The sequence below is a fragment of the Leguminivora glycinivorella genome, chromosome 14, assembly GCF_023078275.1.
Source record: "Leguminivora glycinivorella isolate SPB_JAAS2020 chromosome 14, LegGlyc_1.1, whole genome shotgun sequence".
In the NCBI taxonomy this organism is placed as follows: Eukaryota; Metazoa; Arthropoda; class Insecta; order Lepidoptera; family Tortricidae; genus Leguminivora; species Leguminivora glycinivorella.
Window position 1 is genome coordinate 8,300,112 of NC_062984.1, and position 23,875 is coordinate 8,323,986.

A 23,875-nucleotide genomic window follows, 5' to 3' on the forward strand; every position below is an offset into this window, starting at 1 on the left:
GTACTTCGCTAGTTGTTACTTGGTGTAATGACAATGAGGAGGCACACTCAAAGGTTATAACAGATGGCGCCACCCTATTAGTCCATTGCACAGATAAAGAATTTCATACGTGTGAGCGAGAAGATGATACGTTTTTTCTCTCTCTCACATATGAATGACAGTGACATGCCTAAGCACTTGCACAGGCGCCGCCTGGCGGGATAAAATTTTAGTGTGCCTCCTCATTGTTTCAGTAAGTGCATGGCCTAAAATATTTTGTGGAAGGTGGAATTATATCTTATACTTAATCTAAAACATCTAAAGTAAAAAATCTAAGGTGTTACCAAATTAGTTACGGATATTTTAAGGGACGTTAATTAACATCAAAACAATTAACTTTCTTTATGCTTTCACTAGAAATTAAATTAAGAAATGATTTTTTTGTTTTCATTTACCGAACAAAAAATATTATAATTTATTTTCTAAATAACCATCCCTAAGCGCTGGTAGCCTAGCGGTAAGTGCGTGCGACTTTCGTTCCGGAGGTCGCGGGTTCGAACCCCGACTCGCACCAATGAGTTTTTTGGAACTTATGTGCGAAATGTCATTTGATATTTGCCAGTCGCTTTTCGGTGAAGGAAAACATCGTGAGGAAACCGGACTAATTCCAATAACTAGTTACCCTTCGGGTAGGAAGGACAGGTCACCACCATACCATCGGCATCGCGCGTGCTCAATGAAAATGGTTCTCGTTACGGATCGAAACATGTCGAGCGACCTTCGACAATTTTACGTGAGTTACCAGATTTTACATGTTTGATATGAATGAAAAAGTAGCATTTTACCTGCAAGAGTATTCAGTTCAAATTATTTCTTAATACAAGTTCGTTCAGCTGTTACATTCACGGTTCTACTATAGTTCTACTACGTTATTTGCCATGTAGACAGTTTCTAACTATAAGGCACACAGCCTGCGTATCATGCTTCCAATTTTATCACTTATCTATGTGGATAAAGTATCCGTCACGCTTTGGCATTTTTGGCAAGTATGTCAGATGTCTTATCCACGTGGATAAGTGATAAAATTGGAAGCATAATGCGCCGGCTTGGACGAGTTAAAGAGGCCCACTAACGATCAGTTAGCCGAACGGCCGATCAATTGTTCTGTGCAGTCAATTTTTACTTCTCACAGTCCGTCATCGTCCTGCGAATTGATCGTCAGTGTGCTCCTTTATTTAGAACTTTGGTCAGAGATTGGCGTGCTAGCACCATTCGCGGAACGCCAGATTGTTTCATCTGTGTAAAATATTTAATACTCAAGCATAGTTTGAAACCAACAGAAAGAAAATTATGAATACAAATAGTAACATGACAACTTTATTATAGCCCTGACATTCAATAATTTTCTTCCTTAGAAGCCTTACCACCCGGCTGCCATTGTGTCAAATCCTACAGGATGGGAATACCAAACGCCGGTAGTCGTCGTTTGAACAATTCAGTCTAAAAGCTAATAACTCATTTTAACATAATTTGATGCCAGGATACCAAGCCAACGTCACTATAGCTTACGTTTCGTAGCTAGCTCTCTCTATTGCTCTTCTGTAGTTCGACAGAGACAGACAACGTTTCGTTTGCCACGTAGCGTCAACGATTCTCACGTTGACTACGCCGGCAGTTTTAATACCTGCGCCTATTGTTACTTCACTAATTTAAACATTATGGGTGCTTTTGAGTGCAGTTTCTGTGCAATAAAAGTCAGTTTAAATTATAAACTTTATTCTGGAGTTAGAATAATTAAAGCTTAGGCGGGTTTCAAGGAAAGGAAATAACTTAGTCGGAAAGCTAGACAATAAACATCTCAATAAGCTGATGCTTTTACGGTTTACGCGATTTTAATGTTTTTTTTTTTAACCATTAATTCCTATGAAAGGGTAGATATTATCTAAATAAGTATGTCTCTACATTTTTGTCTCGCTGATAAAAAAAAACTGACTAAACAGCAAGCGTATTATGATTTCAATTTTATCACTTATCCACGTGGATAAGACATCTGTCACTCTCACACTGACATACTTGCCAAAGCGTGACGGATACTTTTTCCACATAAATATCTATGTAATAAAATTGGAAGCATGATACTCCGGCTGACTTATTACGTGTTTCATCATGTACTTAATTACGTTAAGTACGAAAGTACAACGTCAAAATAAAATTAAGCCCATTCTTCCTCTCACTAAATACCCACAAAGACTAGCCACGTTCGATAACACTGCCACACAACGGTTCTGGACAAAACAATCCTATCAGAGTTTATTGTTTAGCTGCAAGCGTGTACTGTCGACATCAATGGCAGCAGACCAGGTGAAACAACATTCTAAACGTGTCTTCTATCCTATTATTTTATAACGCAGCTGACGTATTATGCTTCCAATTTTATCACTTATCCACGTGAGGCCTGATTTAGACGGCATGCGAACGCATGCGATTTTAGTTACATTGCGGGCTGTTGAGGTTAGCCATCAAATACCGAAATGTTACAAAACTCGTATGCGAGTTCTCGTACCGTCTAAATGGAAGACATCAGATCTGTCACTCTCACACTTGACATATTTGTCAAAACGTGACGGACACTTTATCTACATGGATAAGTGATAAAATTGGAAGCATAAAACACCGGCAGATCTGCGTTCTGCACGGGTAGCATGGTCGCGCGATAGACGAAAAAATAGGGACGGCCAGATGTTTTATCATTTATCGCGCGACCATAATTGCCTGCTTGAAGTACGAGTATAATACCTATATCAGATTGTGAAAGAGAGAATATAGGCAAGAATCCATACTATATCCATAGTAATATTATAAATGGGAAAGTGTGTGTATCTGTTTGTTAGTCCGTCTTTCAAGGCAAAACGGAGCGACAAATTGACTTGATTTTTTAAGTGGAGATAGTTGAAGGGATGGAGAGTGATATAGGCTACTTTTTGTCTCTTACTAACGCGAGCGAAACCGCGGAAAAAAGCTAGTTATATATATATAATATTGCCTTTGTGTCATAAATGTTTTGTATAGTAGACTATACATACAGTAAAGTAAGAAACGTCTCATATTTGTGTGAGATGAAATATAAAACATGTGAGATGAGGTTTGTGGACCAGCAACTTTGAGGGAAGGCATGGAAAAAATCGCACACTTCTGAGCTCAATTAGATGAAGGGATTGGATTGCTAGTGTTCCAAGAAGTTGTTCGCTTGTAGATGTTTCTGCTTGATGAAAAAACTTGTCTAAACATTTTATACCATACTTTTGAAACTTCTGATTCTTAGAGACAGAGAGAGAGAGAGAGAGTCTTAAATTTGATGCTGACAGTACAAATCCAATTTCTTTGGCAATGTTTCCTCATTGTAATACTCGTGACTTCCAATAACTGGGCATCTCACAATCATCTCGTTCTAGATGCAGACAGGTATTTGTATACAGGTAGGGTGTATTTAAGAGCAGGTACAAATAACAAAACAAATCTCGCTGTACCGGAATCCTCTAAAGGATTCATATAGGAGGTGCAAGTACAAATTGCTTGAACTTAGAGTAGTTGGTGAAAAGGCCTTATCAGAGATAACATGAGGTACCGAACCAAATCATGGTCAGTTTTTGATATTTCACTGATAAATGTAAAAATTCTACCGCTATGGGCCACTTGCACCAACGAAAATGAAGGGTTAACCCACCATTTTATATGGAATTTGACAGATGACAACCCACTACCCCGAGTTAAGCCTGATGAGATACACATGCCTGTAGCTTGCACAACTGGCATGCCAGCCACGTATAAAATACTTGCATGCCAGTTCATTTGCCAGTAATTTTGTATGCGACTACAGGCATGTGTATCGCAGGATTTAAGTGGTTGGTGCAAGTGGGCCTAAGCGTGTTAAATCTTGAATGTCCTATCCTTCTTTTACATTTCTTCGTTAACAAATTAAAACGAGGTGTTTTTTCTCCAGTCATGGACGACAGTTCTCCAGTAATGGATCCCCATTAATAGTTATTTGTTATACAAGGGGGCAAAGTTTTATTTTAACGCCGAGTGTGGAATTGAAAAACGAGCAAGTGAAAGGATTCTATAGTTGAACCACGAGCGAAGCGAGTGGTTCGAGAATAGAATCCTGAACTTGCGAGTTTTTTAATACACGAGAAGTAAAATACATTTGCACCCGAGTGTAACACAAAACTTTTCCCCTCACTATAGCGAGGAAACTACAACGCAAAAAATGCGTTTATCACTGCTTCCAGTAGTTCCACAGGTGGTAAATCATCTTTATTACTAGATTCACCTACTTTTATCCATTTTAAAGTAGTTAATTTGACTTTATTCAAGGTCAAATTACTTTACCCACTAGTGGATAAAATGCGTTTTTACCCGCTGGTATTAAAGGACAAAACACGTGTTTCCGAGCTAGTGAGGGGAAAAATAATTTTAAAATTTTACTTTTAAAGTCAACTGATACTCAATGAGTCAATTTTATATACCCCAAATAATATTAGTTTGCGTTATTTTGACATAGGATTGTTTCTTGTAAATTTTGGTTCCGTAAATTGTTCCTTGTCCATCATAGGAGGTACGCAGTTTTCCGGTCCCAGTTATGAACACTCGCAAAATAACACTATTTCTTTATATCTCTGGAGCACCAAACTAGTATGTTTTATACGTTATCTCATGCTTAATGCAATAAGTAAAACACTCAAGTTTACACCGATTATTATTTTTTTATTTATACATGAACTCAACTATCATAGCAACATTGCTAAGAATTCGTCATGATATTTTTTCAGAAAACTGATGACTTTTAACTTACCGCCAAATCCTTCAGAAATAACCGAATTAAATGAAACTTCAAAATTAAGCAGCTCTTTGACTCTCGTTTATGGTACGATGCCGTCCGATTTTAGAAACTAATTTTAAATACTTATTTTTAAGGATTTGTGTTTTTTTGTCCATAATGGCATCACCGTCCATTATAGGGTATTTTACATTACACTAGAGAAATTTCGTCCGGTACCACAGCGGGCGGGTGGTCTAGTGGTAATGACGTGAGCCACGTAAGCTGAATACCCGGGTTCGATTCCCGGCTCCTAGTGTGACTACTTGAAAAACAACAAATCAAAAATATTCAATAAAAGAACGATACTCGCAAGTCTGCTATTGCTCAACATCTCATTGAGTCGGGTGCAAATCATTGGATCGAGCTGCATAGTCCTAAGGTAATTTCGACGGAACGCCACTACATACCGAGATTGGTAAGAGAAGCCATTGAGATTCACAAATATAAAAATTTCAATCGTGAGGATGGCTTCAAACTATCTAATGTATGGAATCCAGTGATTTGTTTGTGTAAAAAACCGGTGAAGTCAGAATTGAACAAACGTAGTGACACTGTGAGTGTAGTGTGTTTGGACAGACCATCGAGTGTGAATGCGACCAGTGGTAACGCTGAAAGTGAACGCAGCCGACGCGCGCGAAGGAGGGTAGATCGCGCGCTGTCTATGCAACTTTAACATCCAACCGCCTTCGTCAGTTATCCGTGATCATGATGCATGCAACTGCGTCGAAATATCGGGAGCTCGACAAAAATCAAAAAGGTAATCACGGTCTATATCCCGGTCAATATAAGTCTAATGGAAATAACCGTGAATCATTCAAAACTCTTATTTCAATAAAATAATTTGATTTGTTCCCTAGTTGCAAGACAATTTAAAAAAAAAAAAAAAAAAACAATGTGTGTAGGTACTTTGTATTAATTGTACCTATAGTTACCTGCAACGGATGAAACAACTCACCAAAGGTATACAGACATTCTTGATAACTTTTCTAAATATAGATAAATTTGTACAGTTTGCGGTCAGAAATGTTAAACTTTGATTAGTCTTCGTTGATAGTGTAAAACATGGAAAATAAACCCATCAGTTGAAAATTGCCCTCCAGCCGCTGCTGCACCATTTTTGCATTTCTTTAAATACCAAAAGATACAGACTTATAGTCATCTTAAAGTACAGTTTTACCTCACACATGAGTGTTATCGATAATCGGACATTATTTTATCGGACCACCAGCCGTACTGTTATAACTATAAATAAGATGATCGCACTGATTTGATTCAATACATCGACCATTCGTACGCCGCTGTCTCAGAATCAATTGCGTATCTGACTTATAATTTGTGGCTATTGCTTTTCGAATTTGGTTCAATAGGAATGTAATTTTAAAGCCACTGCTTGGAGTAATTGAACGCGGTATCTAACTTTTTAATCAAATGTTGCCTCATATAAAACATGGCTGTCTTCACGACTGCCATTTTACGTTGCTAAGTATGCCTTTTAAACATAATTAGAGTGTACCTACACATTATCGATATATTAAGCAAATTAATTATACTACGTCGGTGGTAACTAAGCTTCGGCCCTTCTGGCATTGCGTAAATTCAAATACGTAGGGTAAACCTCATTCAGTGACATGCCTAATTCGGTGATACAGGCTTTGAAGCACTATTCCGAAAGACACCGAGTGAGGCGAGTTTACCCTAATGTATGATACTAGAGAAAAATTGCCACGAGTGGACTTGGTCACTTTTTCTTTAGTAAAAGTTACCTAAGTATTTTCAGTTTATAATAGTGCCATTAGTGAGTACCAGGCGATTTACACGAGCACAATTGCACTCGAAGACAAGAGTGCACGCTTTGCTAGACTTCTGGGTATTAAAAGCTTACCTTACTACCACTTTGGCCACAGCATTTTAACACCTGATTTTTGAAGAAAATTTTTAAGAGGTAGGTATGTATTGTTGTATTTTGTTGTTTTGTATTGTTGTATTTTATCAAGGTGTGCAATAAAGAGTATTGTATTGTATTGTATGTGCGGCGACAGAGATAGGACATTAGGCGGTATGGCACGTTTCTGCAAATTGTAAATTCTCAAATTTCTTCGTTTAACATTATTTTGTACGTTAAAGTCTCAGAATTTGATGAAAATTACGCAAAAATATCGATTGCATCCTTACATAAGTATCTCAATTTATCTTAATTTATTTATCAATTTTTCTCAATTTATTTAATTCTTTTCTCAATTTATCTTAATTTATTTATTTTTATTATCTTTATTATTTTTATCTTTATTTATTTATTATACATAACAATCAATGGAATTTATTATTTCTGGAATAAATTTATTTCATTCATTCATTCAATTTAATGGCCGCTCGATCCAACTTCCAATTTTACACCAACCATTTGACCACACACCAAACCTATGTTCCAACACTGTTATAAATGCATAAACTGCTATCTAATCTTAGATTACGCGCCACCTGCCAATTCCAAATCTGGTCGCATTATTTCATAGTGTAACAGAGATATTAATCTTATAGCTGACTCCCGGTCTAGGTCGGCGATGTAACTCCCCAGGGGGCGCCGCTGTAAGTAGGTATGGCTCGAAAACTGTCAAGAGTCGTACTTTAGTATTTACTTTGTTGTGTTTTATGATTCGTTTATAGAGTTTATTAAGTTTCGTAGAATTTTAATAAATAAAGCTTCCGTGAGACATAAACATCAAGGAAGTGCCTTCCATTGCTCCAAGTTGGCAATAAAATATATAAAAACGAAAAAAAAAATGTGTCTGTGTCCTATCGGAATACCAGTCCAATGCTTTTTTCCTAGATCACTCTGTTAGTTTGCCTTCTGTATCTCCTATTTTTCCATAGTTCTTTTACTAGAATAAAGTAATTTAGTTTGTAATTAAAATTTTGAAAAAACCTCCGACCGCGACATAGTAGACCGATTTTCATGAAACATGGCTAAGAGCACTCCCGACTAACTCAGATTTCAAACAAAAAAAATTAAATCGCAATCGGTTCTTCCGTTCGGGAGCTACGATGCCACAGACAGACACACATACAGACAGACAAACAGAGACAGACGTTTTTGCGTCGGGGGTTAAAAATTAATTAGTAGAAGAATTAATTTTTGGTTTTCTATATGTACTTAACTGTCGAAAAAATAATTGACTAGACAATGTAACAGTTTTTATCAGTCCCTAGCTGTTTTGGTATTGTAAATATGACGTATTTTTTGCATTATATACTTTCGCTTTTAGCACAACTATGTTTCCGACCATAACATAGTTATGACAAGTTAACTTTATAGCTTATTTTCCCCTCTAGGTCAGCAATGCAACGCAACGGGGAGTACCAGGTATGGTTTCAAAACTGTCAAGAATCTTAACTACAAGACCATGTATGTGGCTTGAAAATGCCGAGATGTGTATTTTGCTCGTAGTATTTTAAATACTAGTGATGTATGGCAGGCCTTCAAAGGATGAGACACCGTATAATATATGTTTAAATATTTTGCTTTTATTTTAAATAAAAGTAAAGCCCCGTCATATATTGAGCGATATGTTTGCCAGACTATATTTATGAGAGTGTGGTGTACAGTGACTTACTTATCACCAAGCGGGCAATATGATTATTTGCCACTGACGTAATAAAAACAAAGATAAACAGACCTGCCGCCGTATCAGTTCAGTTCAGTTTTTAAAATTAAATGGCTTCAGTCCATTGGGACTATTTCGCCAGTGTCAAGGTGATATGAGCTAATATTAGTAATTTTTGTACGGTAAGTACGACATTGTACGGTGACTTAGCACTTGTAAATTGATAGCTAGATTTTACAAGAGCACGTGGACTACCGGCCGTTTACGACAAAAAAGAGGCTAAACGCGTTTCGAGAACAATTCTTCATCAGCTTCTCACTACACCATTAGTTTACTGCATAATACGCTATCAATATTACACTTTAAACAACATTAATGAGTAAAAGAAAAATAAATTATTCACGACACGAAACCGCTATGATGGCGTCCCAACCGGAAGTCTGCCGCCGTATTATGCTTCCAATTTTATAACTTATCCGCGTGGATGACATCTGTCACTCTGACACTGACATACTTACTTGTCAAAGCTTGACGGATACTTTATTCACATAGATAAGTGACAAAATTTGAAGAATAATACGCCGGCTGACTGAGATATTTAAACTAGAATTTCGCCATACTTTCTAGCAACAAAGCTGACAGACATTTGATAATTTTATTATAAGTTCAGACATAGACCCATCTCATCAGTATGATACAGAAGCGTTTTATATCGGTCTCATTCCTATCACGTAAAGTGTGACAGAGACGACATCGTGATATGCATAAGCAAGAGGCTGAATAACGGAATGTAGTAGTCAATATTGATTGAAATACATTGTTCATTGAATTGCCTCTATATTTAGGGCACCTTAACACAATATGTAAATATCTGACAAAAAACTTGCAATTTAGGTACCAACAATATCCGTTTCAGGCGAGCAACGTCCATAAACGTTGCAACAGACATTCGCACGAAGGGTTAAATAAAAAAAAACCGGTCAAGTGCGAGTCGGACTCGCTCACCGAGGGTTCCGTACAAACTTTCAATAGTTGAATCATCAAAATGTTATTCATAAAATTCTACAGATTTGACTAAATCCCTCAAGACTCAATTTCCCACATAACAAGTAATATTTTAATATACAATTTTATATCTAGACAACGTCCAAATAAAATCAAGACTATTCGACTTCAATAGTTTACGACTTACAACTTACGCAAGGACGCTCCTGAACCGACCTCATTACATCAGGAAAAACGCGATGTAGGAAATGAGCGTTTATCGTACAGCGACATCTATCGGCAAATTGAGTAAACTAACGCGCGCGAGCTAGTATGGAAGATGATATTTATGGAATAATTGTTTATTGAGCGAACCGATTTTAACCATTTTGCCTCTATTTGAAAGCAGGTAATTTCATTGTTATTTTGTTAAAAAATACAGGTACAATAAACACCCGCAAGGGTGTTGAAATTGAAAACGTATATCTGAAAGGTTTTTTATAAATAAATAAAAATGTTTTCAAGATACGTGTACGATTTTATTTTTCCTGTAGTATTAATTATAATAGCCATGTTTGGTAAAAATTTCATAAATTTATGTTGGTAAACTTCGGAGATAAGGGGGGGGAACGGTATTTTTTTTTACATTTTCCTTCAAAAAACATATTTTTTCCACAACCAAAAAATTAGCTCTTTCTAAAGATACCCCACTTGACCTAGTTACTTGAAATTTTCAGTTTGCCCCCCTTTCATTTTGGCCATTTTCTATCATTTCTATTAATTAATTAAAAAAAAAATATTTTCAACTTGTAGAGGTTCATAATGTTTATAACTATTCCAAATTTCATATCGATAGCATGAATAGTTCTCGAGATATTTAACAATGTGACAGACGGACAGACAGACGGACAGAGTTGCACCATAAGGGTTCCTGTTGTACGTTGTACCTTTTTGGTACGGAACCCTAAAAACAGTCTCAAACAGTTATGTTTATCGTAAGCCATCTAGCTACTCCAGCGCTACTGAAAAAAGTTGGTACTAATATTTCCTGACAGTAGGACACTTGCAACTGTTTCTGTTCTTAGGCAGGACGTTCTTATAAACAGTTCGTAAACAGGTATTCAAGAAATTGTAAGCAGTCCAAAGAAACTAACTAACTTACGCATTTGTATTTGTAATACCAGCGCGCATTAGTATGGATTCTGCGCGAACGCGTACAGATCGAACAGCATATAACACCTGTACCAAAGATTAAATAAAGTGGGATGAGAGACACGGCACTTTCCAACGAGTGAGATTTTCAGATTTTTGTTTAAATATTAGCTTACTTTAGTGTCACACTTCTAAGCCTCCTTCTATTTTCCCCACTCGACCCTATTCTATCGAGGTTATCCCACCACTATGCATGCAAATTATCCCACCCCATTTTGGTTTTTGTCTAATAAACTGTTTTTTTTCAGCTTGTAGTTTCTAACTTGAAATAAGTAGATAATTAAAAGAAACTTGCATTCGATTTTAGATCGACTGTAATAAACTATAGCTTATGAAAAACGGAAAGCTTTAAGATTTAAGTCACATTCATAATGTAAAGTAAAATATAAGAAAATTCAAATTGTAGCCACCGCTGCCTAGTATGTTAGAAATTAAGAAAATAATAGCCGTTACCGTGTGTGAGAACTTGTAACGTGACATATCTCCCTCTTTGCAATCTCTGCGCGTACGCCGCAACAGGTAATCCATTCAGATGGGATATCCATAAATCTTGTGCAGTACCCATTAGTGCGGTACAATGGCTAGGGAGTTGGGCAACGGTCCGTGTATATTTTAACTGTTCCGTTTAAAAATAGAATGCGGAAGCTTGGGCGAGTCCATTTTGCACGGAATTGACACGTCTCGGACCTAAGCCCTCGTCCACCTCCGTGCGCCGGTGGGTTTTGAAACAATGTCAAACATACAAGTTCTTGGAAAGGGATGCTTATATAAAAGGATGTTGTCTGACTTATATATTACGGAATATTGTTTTATTTTCCATCCGAATTTTCCACTAATCTGGCACATCTGCATCCATAATAACAAATTGGTGACCTGGCTTTTGCTAGAATTGGCACAAGCGGTAATGAAATTATTACCCATCGTTCTCATCGACAAAATTACTTATAGTAAGTTAATACGTACATATTATCTTATGCTATAGTTAGGTGCTAAGTCGAATAAAAACATTTGTAAGAATGAATCATACTCTTTTCAAAGGTTTTGAAGGGGTATTCCTTAAAATTATTCGTGGACGAACGAAGAACGAATTCATGGCTGGCTGAAACTTTTTCAAGCATTATAATACATTTATGTGATACGAGTCCACATGCAGACACCATTTTATAGGTGCTAAAACTCTTGAAGGGGTATTAAAATGTCAATTATTTTGAGTTAAGGGAATTCATGAAAGAGTAACCTCTCTAAAGAGCCAAGTTAAATGAACGAGTAAACGTATCTAACAGTAATCTAATAATTGGAGCTATTCGAGAAACAGCTAAATCATTAAAAGCGTATTTTTCTGGGAAGAGGTGGACCGGCCCCTTTCTCATGCGTCTATTTTCTTAAGTCGGGTAACTCCGGTAGCATCCAATCACCTACAAATAATCTATTTAACGGTTATATGGCATCTATAACTAGTTCTAATTAAGAATTGCGTGTTTGATAATTAAAATCCTATAATTGTGACATTAATCCTGCCAGGGCCGGGGCAGGCGGTGTAATGGGCATATTTACATTTAAATTGTGTAAGCTTTCCCTGTCGGAGGTTGTTAGGGCCCTGGAACGATGTTAACACGGCTACTGCTCACGCGAGTTAATATTAAGACCAGAGCACACTACAATCATCTAAATCCGCACCGAAATGACAATCGTTGACGCTAGACGCCGATCGGAAGGCAGTCTGACTTGCCACAATAATACGGAAAAGCGATAGAGATAGAGCGACGTACGATAATGATATTACCGTAAGCGTTTGTGCATTTGACTATGCACATCCTGTACATCTGTACATTTAAAATATGTGTCTTTAAGTACGGACTTCTGTGCGCGATCGCAGCTCTTGCTACTCCATTGACTAATATATTTGTCGAGATATGTGGGGGTATTATAGGTATATCGGAGACATAATATCATAGACTCTGGTTACATATTTGAGCCGTTTGGGGTGGATCCTTTGACCCTGGGGACCCGGAGCACTCTCTGTTTTCAGAGAGCTGACGAAGCGTCTCATTGATGCTACGGGTGACCAGAGGGCTGGTTCATTTCTTGCGCAGCGAATAAGCATCGCGATCCAGCGCGGCAATGCTACTAGCCTTCTGGGCACCTTTTTTTTTTCACCATTCGGCGCCGAGCTTGCTCCTGTCTTTTATTTGTAATTTTTTTTTTGTACATATATTTATTCTGTGTTAGATTGAGTTTTGTAGTTTAAGTTCTTTTTATGTTTTTCATACAGATCTACCAATAGATTTTTTTCAAATAAACAATAATATCTCCCTCAGGACCTTCTATTAGGTTGACTAAAGCTTTCAATTGAATACGATATTCATACACAGTCATGCTGCAGGTTACATTAGTTATCTTAAGCAAATCACTGGATTATATCTAAGACCAAGAAGAGTCCATGAGCGATACAATCGGCAATCCGTGTGCTCATTTGCCTCCTACATCATAAAAACACTTTATTTTTACATCCATACTGTTAAAATACTAACCCCCTTATTCATAAACGTTTACTAAAGTTATCACGCCGATAAAGTTCGTTTGTCCCTTTCTATCACACCAATACGTCGGAAAGTGACAAACGAACTTTATCGGCATGATAAATTTAGTGTACGTTTATAAATAAAGGGCTTAGTATAAAAAGAAAATGAATATCTAATGATGAACAGTGACACAATACTAATGATAAGTTACATTTCAATTACAGTTCGTACTGTTTGTAGATTAATAGCTGTGCAACATAATAACATGACTGCAATGCACAATGTGCAACGAAATCAGGTAGGTTATACGCCAAGACGATAAAGCCAATTCTCCACACAAACGTTCTCGATTATGACCTCCCTGGTTTTTGAAGATAGAACAATGATTTTGTTAACCCTGGTTATTATTATTTTTATCTGAGTCGGACTGTTTTGATTTTCCCGTTTTGAGTTTTTGAGCCCATCAAAAATTTCCAAAAACGGCCTTATTGATTATGGCGCAAAAAAAGGTGTGGTATTCAAAATTGGTAACAATTAGCCAAAAAAACTAAACGGTCCGACACAGATTATTTCATTGTTATTCAGATTTTCAAATTTCATTACGATTAATTAAGTTTTGAAGGAGGAAACAGTCGAGAGTGGAACCTCGATTTTAAAGATTTCTTCGCAATATCATTTAACTGAGTTGTTCTGAATGGACAATTTTTTTTTATAAATCCAGTTAATAACATTAGTATATTTAATTATAATTCCCAAATCGAAAGGAGGCTCCTTTTCATTTCAGCATTTTCGCTCCTGTAGCGTCTTAAGCCAAGGTACTTTACGCGTGTGGTGTGGACTGGCCTTAAGGCTACATACATGAATATTGTTCGAGTTTACGAATTAATCTAATGTTGATATCTTGTAGTGCATTATAAGCATATTTGCAGTACAAAACTTGAAAGCTGGCTTAACTTTTTCTAGAGTCTTCTTCTTTTTCTTCAACTTTCTGATAATTCTGATTTAAGATGTTAAGTACTATTTTATTAATTGCTCGTCAGACTGTTTACATTATTTCCCGTACCTACTTTTACATGCATAACAATATTTTATTGCGAGAAAGTAGAAATTTCTATGTACTTAATTGATTTTATTTCTAATTACATACCGCATACGAAGCTATTTATATTTGACAGTTATTTAAGTTCAAATTTCCACAAATCTTCTTTAAAGCATGCGGTAAAGGGTTAATAAAGAAAGGTATGGCCCATAAATATTAATGAGTGAAGTTTTCAATCATAGTTTTAAGGTTTTATTTTTTCTAATAAAAATTAATATGCCCTTAATATAACAGTTTTTTTTCTAACAATATATATTATATTCATAATTCTTTATGATACTCCATTTGTATAATGTTGTTTATAACTTTTGGAGACCTTCGAGAATCTGGTAGGTACCTACCTTAAAATGGTTATGATTTGTTTATTTTCTTTTTATTTAAAAATAACAATATACTTATAGGTTATGTACTTAATTATTTAGGCCTATAATCCTACGCAAGGGAATGCATCGAAAATTGAAATGACTGCCAACATCCTTAGTACAGTTAGTACCTTTTAATGACGTATGTTTCATAATTATGTACTTTATGCCATTCTTGTAAAGCCTTACTTTAAATAACCATGATTAAATTTAAGATAAGAGGTTAGGACAGCGTACGATATGTTATGATGCTGAAGTATCATTTTATAGGGTGTTTCAAATTTATAAGTGGCACTTTCTTAGTTAAATTATTAACGGAAGGTATATTACATAGGAGTACAAGTTCTTCTCGGTTTAGATGGCTAATTGATATCATTATATACATAAGTACTTTTTGTAGACCTATATGTACATGTCTACCATACATTACATAGTTACATTGTTTAATTATAGCTTATTTGTTATAGGCAGCGTGTTCAATTAAAACAGCACTCGGGAAATTTAGGATTTCTTGTAAATATGAGTTTTAGGGTTGAACATGAGCAACACTATGTAATGGTATAAAATGCTAAGCAATTGCGCTGATCACATCGTGGTATTTTATAAGTAAACTTTGTTGTAGGTCTGTGTACTGTGCCAACTCTGTGATGAGAGACTTTTTGCCAACATGTGATAAAAAATGCAATTTTGAATACCAATTTCCTAGTGATAAACAAATGTTTATGGTCCCATAAAAAAGTAGCGTTCTCAAAAAAAAATAGGAAGAAAACAAACATACAAAAACTAAATAAATAGAATGCATATATGAAGTTGTAAGTTGAATTTGTCCTTAAATATTTTTTACAGCTTATTTTTAAGCATTTTAGTGTCAGATATGAGTGTCAAAAGACTCAATAAAATTAACAATTTAGATTTTTTTGTTTATGTTATTTATAATGTAGTTATGAAAGAAATAAATTATAATCAGAGGCTGTCTCATAAAAAAATGCTTTCATATTTCGTACATACTTCATAAAAAATACATAAATATTTATTTATATTTTCAAACAAATGCCCAATGTACATTTAAATGAACACAGAATGCTGAGTTGGAATTTAATTTATTGTATTTATTTTAATTTACATATACCCAAAAAAATATGAAAAATCCTGCTCGAGGTTTTCATTAAAAAAAATGAGTTTACGACTTTAAAAGATGATGGCTAATATATTCAGATTCAGATTCATTTATTTCTTAATAAGTATTACATGTTTTTTATCACAAACGAATATAAAAATGAATACATATTAAGATCTTCAGAAATATAGAATTATTAAATATTTGATAATTAACAAGATTATTATTTCCTTTATTTATTTCTTTTCTTAGATTAGGCTTTTTACAATATGAGTATAAAAGTAAAATAAAATAAAACATTTACAAAACAATATAAAACATATAAACACATTATAAAAAACCTAACCTAGGGTGCCGCCAGCAGCGGGGCAGGGCCCAAGCTGCCGGTGGTTAGGGCTGCAGAGAGAGGAACCGTCGGACTATCCGCGCTGTGTCCAAAATCACCGCCTTCTGCATCTGGCCCTTGATCCAACCACCGAGCGAGAGTCTCTTAAGATGTTGGTCGAGACTCTTCGCTATGAGACCGTTCGCTGAAACGACTATCGGGACAATGATCGTTGAATCAACATCCCACATGGTGGTTATCTCGTGAGCCAAGTCTAGGTACTTACTGGACTTGTCCTTCTCGGCTTTCACGAGATTCTCATCATGGGGGATGGTGATGTCAACGAGCACGGCCCGGCGTTGCGGTCGATCTATTATCACAATGTCAGGCTTATTGGCTACAATAGTCCTGTCAGTGATAATAGATCGATCCCAATAGAGCGTGGCACGGCCATTTTCAAGAACTGGCGCAGGTAAGTACTTGTAGTACGGTACTTCGCGGTCCACAAGGCCGTATTGAAGAGCAAGCTGCTGGTGAATGATCCGGGCTACGAGATTATGCCTGTGCAAGTTAGTGCATTAGCAAGATGAGAACAACCGGAAATGATATGCCTGAGTGATTCTCCGGGACGGCGGCATTAGATTATTATTATTATTATTTGTCTTTTCCAGTTCTCGGGACCATGGGGTCCCGGACTTTTGGGAGGCGTGCGTGGGGCCGAAGCCAACAGCGCAGAGGCCCTTTAAGACAGTTTAATTTAAAGTAATGTGACACTAGCCGGCGATTGTCCCTGTCCGCACTATAGAATGCACCCAAGGACAAGCCCCGGTTAGTGTAAAACTATTGCAATGTAAAGAAACAAATTATACTGGGCTATTGGGTTGAAATGTTAGTGTGCTGGTGACCGGTCTATGGAAAGGTCTATGGCACCTGCCTTGATCACATGTTTTAAAAACACGAAAAAATAGGCAGGCGGTGACTCGCCAACTCACTATATGGGTCCCCGAAAACGGCCGCTCGCACGGAGCGACAAGGGGACAACATAGCGTGAGCGGCTCAGGGTGTGGAGAGGTGTGCGCCGCTTTCTACCCAGTCTGTACGAAACAGCCACTGTGCCAACTCGCGTCTTATGCATATTTCACTTCCACCCTGCGAGCATATAGCTCTGGCACCCCACTCTGGACGGCCGGTTAAGGCAAGCCAGAGGTGAGAATCCTGCGGCCCCTGCTCAGTGTTCACTCCGGCCGGCCAGTAAAGGCAAGCCGGAGGGAGGGGCCTGACCGACTCTCGGGGGCATGGGACCCAAGGGACGCCACTTCCCATTCAGCTCGCCACAAGCTGCCCTGGGGGCTTATTATTATTATTATTAATATTATTAAGTTATTAAGATTATTATTATTAATACATACAATATTGCACATTGGGCGTTTAGCTGAAGTTGCGTTTTTTTTCTTGGGCGGCAAGAGGTTATATTATTTTCTTAAACACTTACATATTCTAATTTATTCAGTATGGCTATTTCAATATTGGAACTGAGTAAGAAGTGCAACATTTGCAGGATAGAAACGCAAATGGTAATCTTTAAATTCCATTTAAAATTCAAGCGAAAACAAATGTTTATTTTTATCATAAATATACATGACCTGGTTGGTCAGAATGCTAGTAAAGAAAATAGAACCTTGCGTCATTGGAAAGATATTTTATAAACAAATTCAAATTAAATTGGCTAAACATTCATATAATCCGTTAGATTTAAAGAAATTCTCGTAAACAATCAAAATTAAAGGAAGAAATATAAATGTGGCATGACTAATCTAATTTGACGGCAGTTACGAAGAAATGACGGAGAGGAAAATTATGCTTAATTATGATTTACCGTTTAAATTGTTTGCGTTATTGATTGAAACATAAATATTTTAATAATAGGTAAAATCGTTTGTTAGGATTACGTATTTACGATTTACTATAAAAAAATGGTATGTCTAGAAAAAAATAGCTTTATGCCTAGTTAATAAATAATGTCTGAATGGTAAGTAGCGTTCAAAGGTTGATTACTGCACAGTTTTAGTGGTGGTAATTGTATTGATGGTAATTATATTAACATCCAAATTTTAAGTACTTAAGTCATTACTGTCATTAGTTATCTATCTAATAAAAATTTGCAAGACCGAAGTGATTCACAAGTGCTGTCAACAAAGTTTTAGATGAAGATCTGAAAGTAGACACATATTCGGGCATTTTCCCGGTTTTCCCCTTTTTTAAGGTAGGTAAATTTTATGTTTTTCCTACTCAGAATCACGAGCCCTTCTGATCTAGGTAAAAAACGGGAGACAAAAAAATGGTCCCAAAATTTTCTATTATTTTTCATACTTTCCACTTGTCACCGCTGTACAAAGTGTTTTAAAAATAGTGACGAAGTAAAAAAATAATATGCTTGAGGACGCTTTTTTTCGCCTAGTAGGATAGAAAGGGCTCGTGATTCTGAGTAGGAAAAACATTAAATTTACTTATTTTGGAAACAAAGTTTTTGAATATTTTTTCGCGAAAATACCCATTCCCAGACAAAAAAAAAATCTAAAATCTAAAAATAATAATCAAGTATCTCATAAGTCAGAAATGTTAATAGTTTTTTTTTTAGTCTGTACGCTATCTCTTTCCTGCTAATTCTTAATTAGAACGTTTCTTTTTATCAACGATTGATGTTTCTAACGTGTTTGTTTTTATGGTAAGCCAGATTAATGGTATCGATTTATTTCATGTACTTATCTGTGCAAAAACCGGGTAACTGTTTGGGATTATTGCGCAAGGAAATTTCAGTAAAGCGTGAGTTGGGCAAAGTCAGCAGAGATATGATAAGTTTCTGATATTTTTATCATTCGTCTATCATTTTATAAATAGGAGAATTATTGATTGACCTAAACTTTGTGTAGGTAGGTACATAGATAGCACAGTTAACTTTTATTTAGTTAGGTACACTTGTACTTACCATTTGCTATGTACTTACATATATTATGTAGGAGAATAAATATTGCATAAATTATAAATTTCAAATGACACTGTTATAATTAATGGTACCGTCGACCGGGGTGGCTTTAGGAAAATTTGGGGTTACTTTGATGGTATATAATGAGTAATGTTAATTTTAAAGCCGTTCAAGGCTTTAAAATTAACATTACTCATTATTTACTGAAACTATTCATGTAAATAGTTAGATCAATAAAATAAATATTCTTGTAAATCTACCATAGAACATCGCGAATTTACTTTGAAAATTTAGTTTTAAAGTCATACTGTGACTTTAAAACTAAATTTTCAAAGTCACCCCTGCGTTTCAAAGCCACCCCGGTTGACTGTACAATGCAATTTGAGTAAAGTAAACGATAAGAGCTTGCAAGTATTCTTTCTTTCTTAATGTCAGAAACCATTTCCATATCCCAAGGAACCCCAATACTCATGAGCTTGTGACTCGTTTATTGACCCCCGAATAACGAGGACCGCCTTGGTGACTTACGTCGTAATTGCAATTTGGCTCGGCCAATTGCCCGAGATGTCATGCGTAACTCATTTTGGAAATAACGGGAGAGGTACTTATTTATATTATTAGGGATAACAATGAACTTTGTGATTGTAATAAGTCTGTTTTTGTTCCTGGTGACAGTAATTTTGTGTAAGTGCAGACTGCTGTAGAAATGCGTAAATATATTATACAGAGTGGCACAAAAGCAAGAATATTTGTGTTACATGTATTTTCAAATTTTTTTGAAAACTTACGAGTATTAACAAAATTCAGTCATTACTCTAAAAATTTATAATGCTCATGAGATCCGGCTTATATTAACAAACGTAAAAAAATCAATAGAATGCTGCTGTGAAAAAAAAAAACAGTGCGTGGAGTCCTTCCGCGCGGAAGAAGTGAAACTTCGTTACATAACCTTAAAATCATGTGTGTTACGCGATGAGTGAGTCAGCATTTCACGCAACGTAACATTGACTGAGTGTTAGGCGCAGCGTTCCCACTTAAGCGTCGCGTGTCTCGGGGCGCGCAACGGACGTCTCCGCCACGCCGCCTGAATGTAATTCAAAAAACGTCTCCTCAGTACATTTTGTATTGGAAGGACGTAAGACGCGCCCCAGGCGGCGTGGCGGTGGCGTCTTATGAGTGTGGATGGTCCCTTAGGCGCTGTCAGTTGGAAGTCGCATTAGAAGTTTCACTTCAAATATGTACCTAAGTACCTTTTTTTATTTATACTTTCATAAGAAGCTCGTATTGATTTTTCCCCTTTTTTCAGGTACAGACCAGATTTGGGAGCAGGAAAAATTACAAAAAGTAAGTTAACAGATAATTTACTAATTTTGGTTTTAATGAAAATAATGAAAAACAAAACAAAGTCAAAGTCAAAATATTTTTTATTCAAATAGCCTTACAATAAGCACTTTTAAATTGTCAACAATGTACAATATTCATCTCATTCTAAATATCAGAGCAATTTATTGGTGCAATAAACAATATTGTTTTAAAACTAAATTGAATTAATAAAATGATATCAATCTAAATTGTACAAAAAATACTTTATCACATATCCTTTTACGTTTTAGGTACGGTCTTGTCTTGCCGTGAGGCCTTTAACCCTTAATATGTGGGAAGTTGGGAACACCTTGACAGTAAACGGGTAAATTTCAACATACTCGAAATTTGCCTAATTTTGGTGGATTTTTTAGGATTGTTTAAAATTACAAATTTTTGTTGAAATTATGTACTGATGTTACATAACTAATTATTACCAATGTTATGTACCAATGACCTTTCATTATAATAAGTAGTTTTAGAGAAATTACGATTTCAATGACATGGTCGCCACCAAAATTGGTCTACCCACAAAAATAAAAAATAAAGCGTTTTATTCATGTTTGAGAAAAGCACTTTTTCTATTATTTTCTACCCACTTGAAATAATAAACTTTTAACATGTAATAAATACTTTCAAATAGAAACAAAAACGTTACTGCCCTCAATTTGTTCACCACCAAAATTTATGCAATTTTGGTGGAAAAAGTATTACGACCCACCAAAATTAGATATTTTTGCGTGGGGCGGACCAATCCAGCAAGGTATGACACTTGTGTCATGTCTTAATGCAGGAACGAACCTGAATGGTCTTGTTACGACACGTTTGTTCGTCTTGCTGCGTCTCGTTTAACCATAAAAATGATTTCAATACTTACCACCAAAATTGGTTCTTTCCCCCGGACAACTTTTGGTGCTCAGTTATAAGACAGTGTCAAATTGTATAATAATAATATTGACTTATGTCATCTTAAAATATACTTAATGTAATAAAGAATGAAGTTATGGCAAGTTTTCTTGATAGCTGCGGATTTACTGGATTTACCATAGCAATAATCCGCTAAAAACAGGCTCTGGACGCTACACCAAAATTAGAATTTCGATGGAAAATTGTTTTTAAATAAATAAACATAACACTTGTAACAATTTGCAATATTGCCGAAGGTAGTATTTTAGGATTGGTTTTCATAAAAAAAATAAAAACCCGGAAACAATTAGCCCACACAATGATTATCACCTCCGCCACAAAAAAATCACGCTGAGAAATTCACCCAAACATGTCACGTTTACTGAGTAAGTTTTATCCCTCTCATTCGTTTCATTTATGTCAGCTCCTGTGAATTGACGCACCATCCAGTTAACCTAATTAACCCTTTAGGTGCATTTTCACAATATCCGATCCGATACATTACAGACGCCATCTAGGATTTTTCCATTGAAATCCTTCCCACTTCCGATATCGGATCGAATAGCGTGAAAACGGACTAACGGGCAAGAATAAAAAAAATCGAGAATTCTGCGCAAGAAAAGAATACAAAAAGAGAATCTTAAAGGGTGGTCCTTTTTAAGCCCAAGACAAACATACTCGTAGCTTTAAAATTATTGCTAGTTCTAATTCATAAAATAAGATTATACTTACTTAACAATGTATTTTCATATAATTGTTAAACATTTTAAACAATTTACAACATGCAATCGTATTCCAGTAGAAGTATAACGACAGCATATATAAAAAACAAGTTGTACCTACAAGTATGTAGGTAAGTCATAACATTTTATGTTGATTTGAACTTTCTATAACTGACTAAAGGGCATAAATGCGCTATGATATTAATATTGATGGTGTTGGTGAATTCATTTATTGTAACGTGCAAGAACAGTTGTTTTTAGTGGGATGAAAATGACCCAAAAATGGGAATATTTAACTTATTGACGGCAGCGATGTCGCAACAACGGCGCAGGTGTACGATTTAACTCGATTTACTTTTTGTATGTCCGGAATTCCGGATGTTCACCTCGACGGGTCGCAATTCTCAACCGATTCTCGTAAAATTTGATGAGCAGATTCTATGATTAAATATTTTTTTACTGTCGATCCAGTTTTAAAAGATATTGAATAAGCTTATAAAAACTAACGGCTCATATCATCTTGTCATTATCATTTAATAAAGGCAACCATAATATTACGTCATTGATTGTATTGCGTGTTTAACACCATCCTGTATATGTGACGTTCTCATTTAAAATGTACCAATCGAGTTATTGCTTACCGTAAAGATTTGCTCGAAACAGTCTCGACCAATATCTCGAGAGACTCGCTAGGTGTCTGGATCAAGTATTAGGGTACGTAGCATAATGGCACAAACGTAGATATCTATCTCTATCGCTCTTGCATATTATTAGCGCGACAGAGCTAGACTACCTTTCGCGGCGTTTCGTTTTCGTTTCGCGTCGCAAAAATGCCATTCGGCTACGGCGCCAAATGTAGAAAGTGGTAATCCTGGACATGACGCGTATAGTACAGTCACCAGCATAAATAAGTGATTATTTTTACCTAATAATAAGTGATTATTTCTGTACCTTGTCATAATACAAAAACACCGACCGACCGGTCTGGCTCAGTCGGTAGTGACCCTGCCTGCTAAGCCGCGGTCCTGGGTTCGAATCCCGGTAAGGGCATTTATTTGTTCCGGAGTCATGGATGTTTTCTATGTAAATAAGTATGTATTTATCTATTAAAGTATGTATATCGTCGTTTAGCACCCATAGTACAAGCTTTGCTTAGTTTGAGGCTAAGTTGATCTGTGTAAGGTGTCCCCAATATTTATTTATTTAATAACATTTTGTTTGAAATATCATAGAAAATTGTCAAACGATTAAAAGCGACAAGGTACAGAAATCATCACTTCTTTATGCCAGTGACTGTACGTCGGTTCGTTTCTCTGCAGCCCTAACCACTGGCAGCTTGGGCCCTGCCCTGCTGCTGGTGGCACACTAGGTTAGGTTTTATGTGAGTGTGTTCAGTAAAACGTCCCACTTTGTCGGTTACTATTAAGGCGAGATTTACTTGTATCTTTATATGATATGAATAAACTGACAAAGCGGCTTCATAGCAATCGACAAAGTGGGTCGTTTTGCTGTTCACACTCACATGCTTTTATATTTTACTTTTATATTCATATTATAATTAGCCTAGCAGGATCTAAAATTAATAATAGTACTAAACTTTGCTCGTATAAGAGCTTCCTTATGCTAATCGCCTATGTGATACCTTTTGTTTGAGTACGACACACATTTTCTACCTACCCTATACTTAGTCTTGCTATTATTGGTGTGATAATTATCAATATCACTTTGTATTTAATTAGTACATATTGATTCAATAACCTCTTGAACGTAGATGATATTAGGTATAATACAATAATATATAATTTTTTGAGTATCTTGGGT

The 23,875-nt window shown here is 36.0% G+C and overlaps 1 protein-coding gene across 2 annotated transcripts in view; it reads left to right on the forward strand.

Moving 5' to 3' along the window:
• The window catches only part of LOC125233303, a 214,584-nt gene that overhangs the window by 138,294 nt on the left and 52,415 nt on the right, over positions 1–23,875 (forward strand). For both annotated transcript variants that reach the window (XM_048139264.1, XM_048139265.1), the window contains one exon: positions 20,371–20,408. The gene's annotated coding sequence lies outside the window, so the exon portion shown is untranslated. The remainder of the gene's footprint in view (positions 1–20,370; positions 20,409–23,875) is intronic.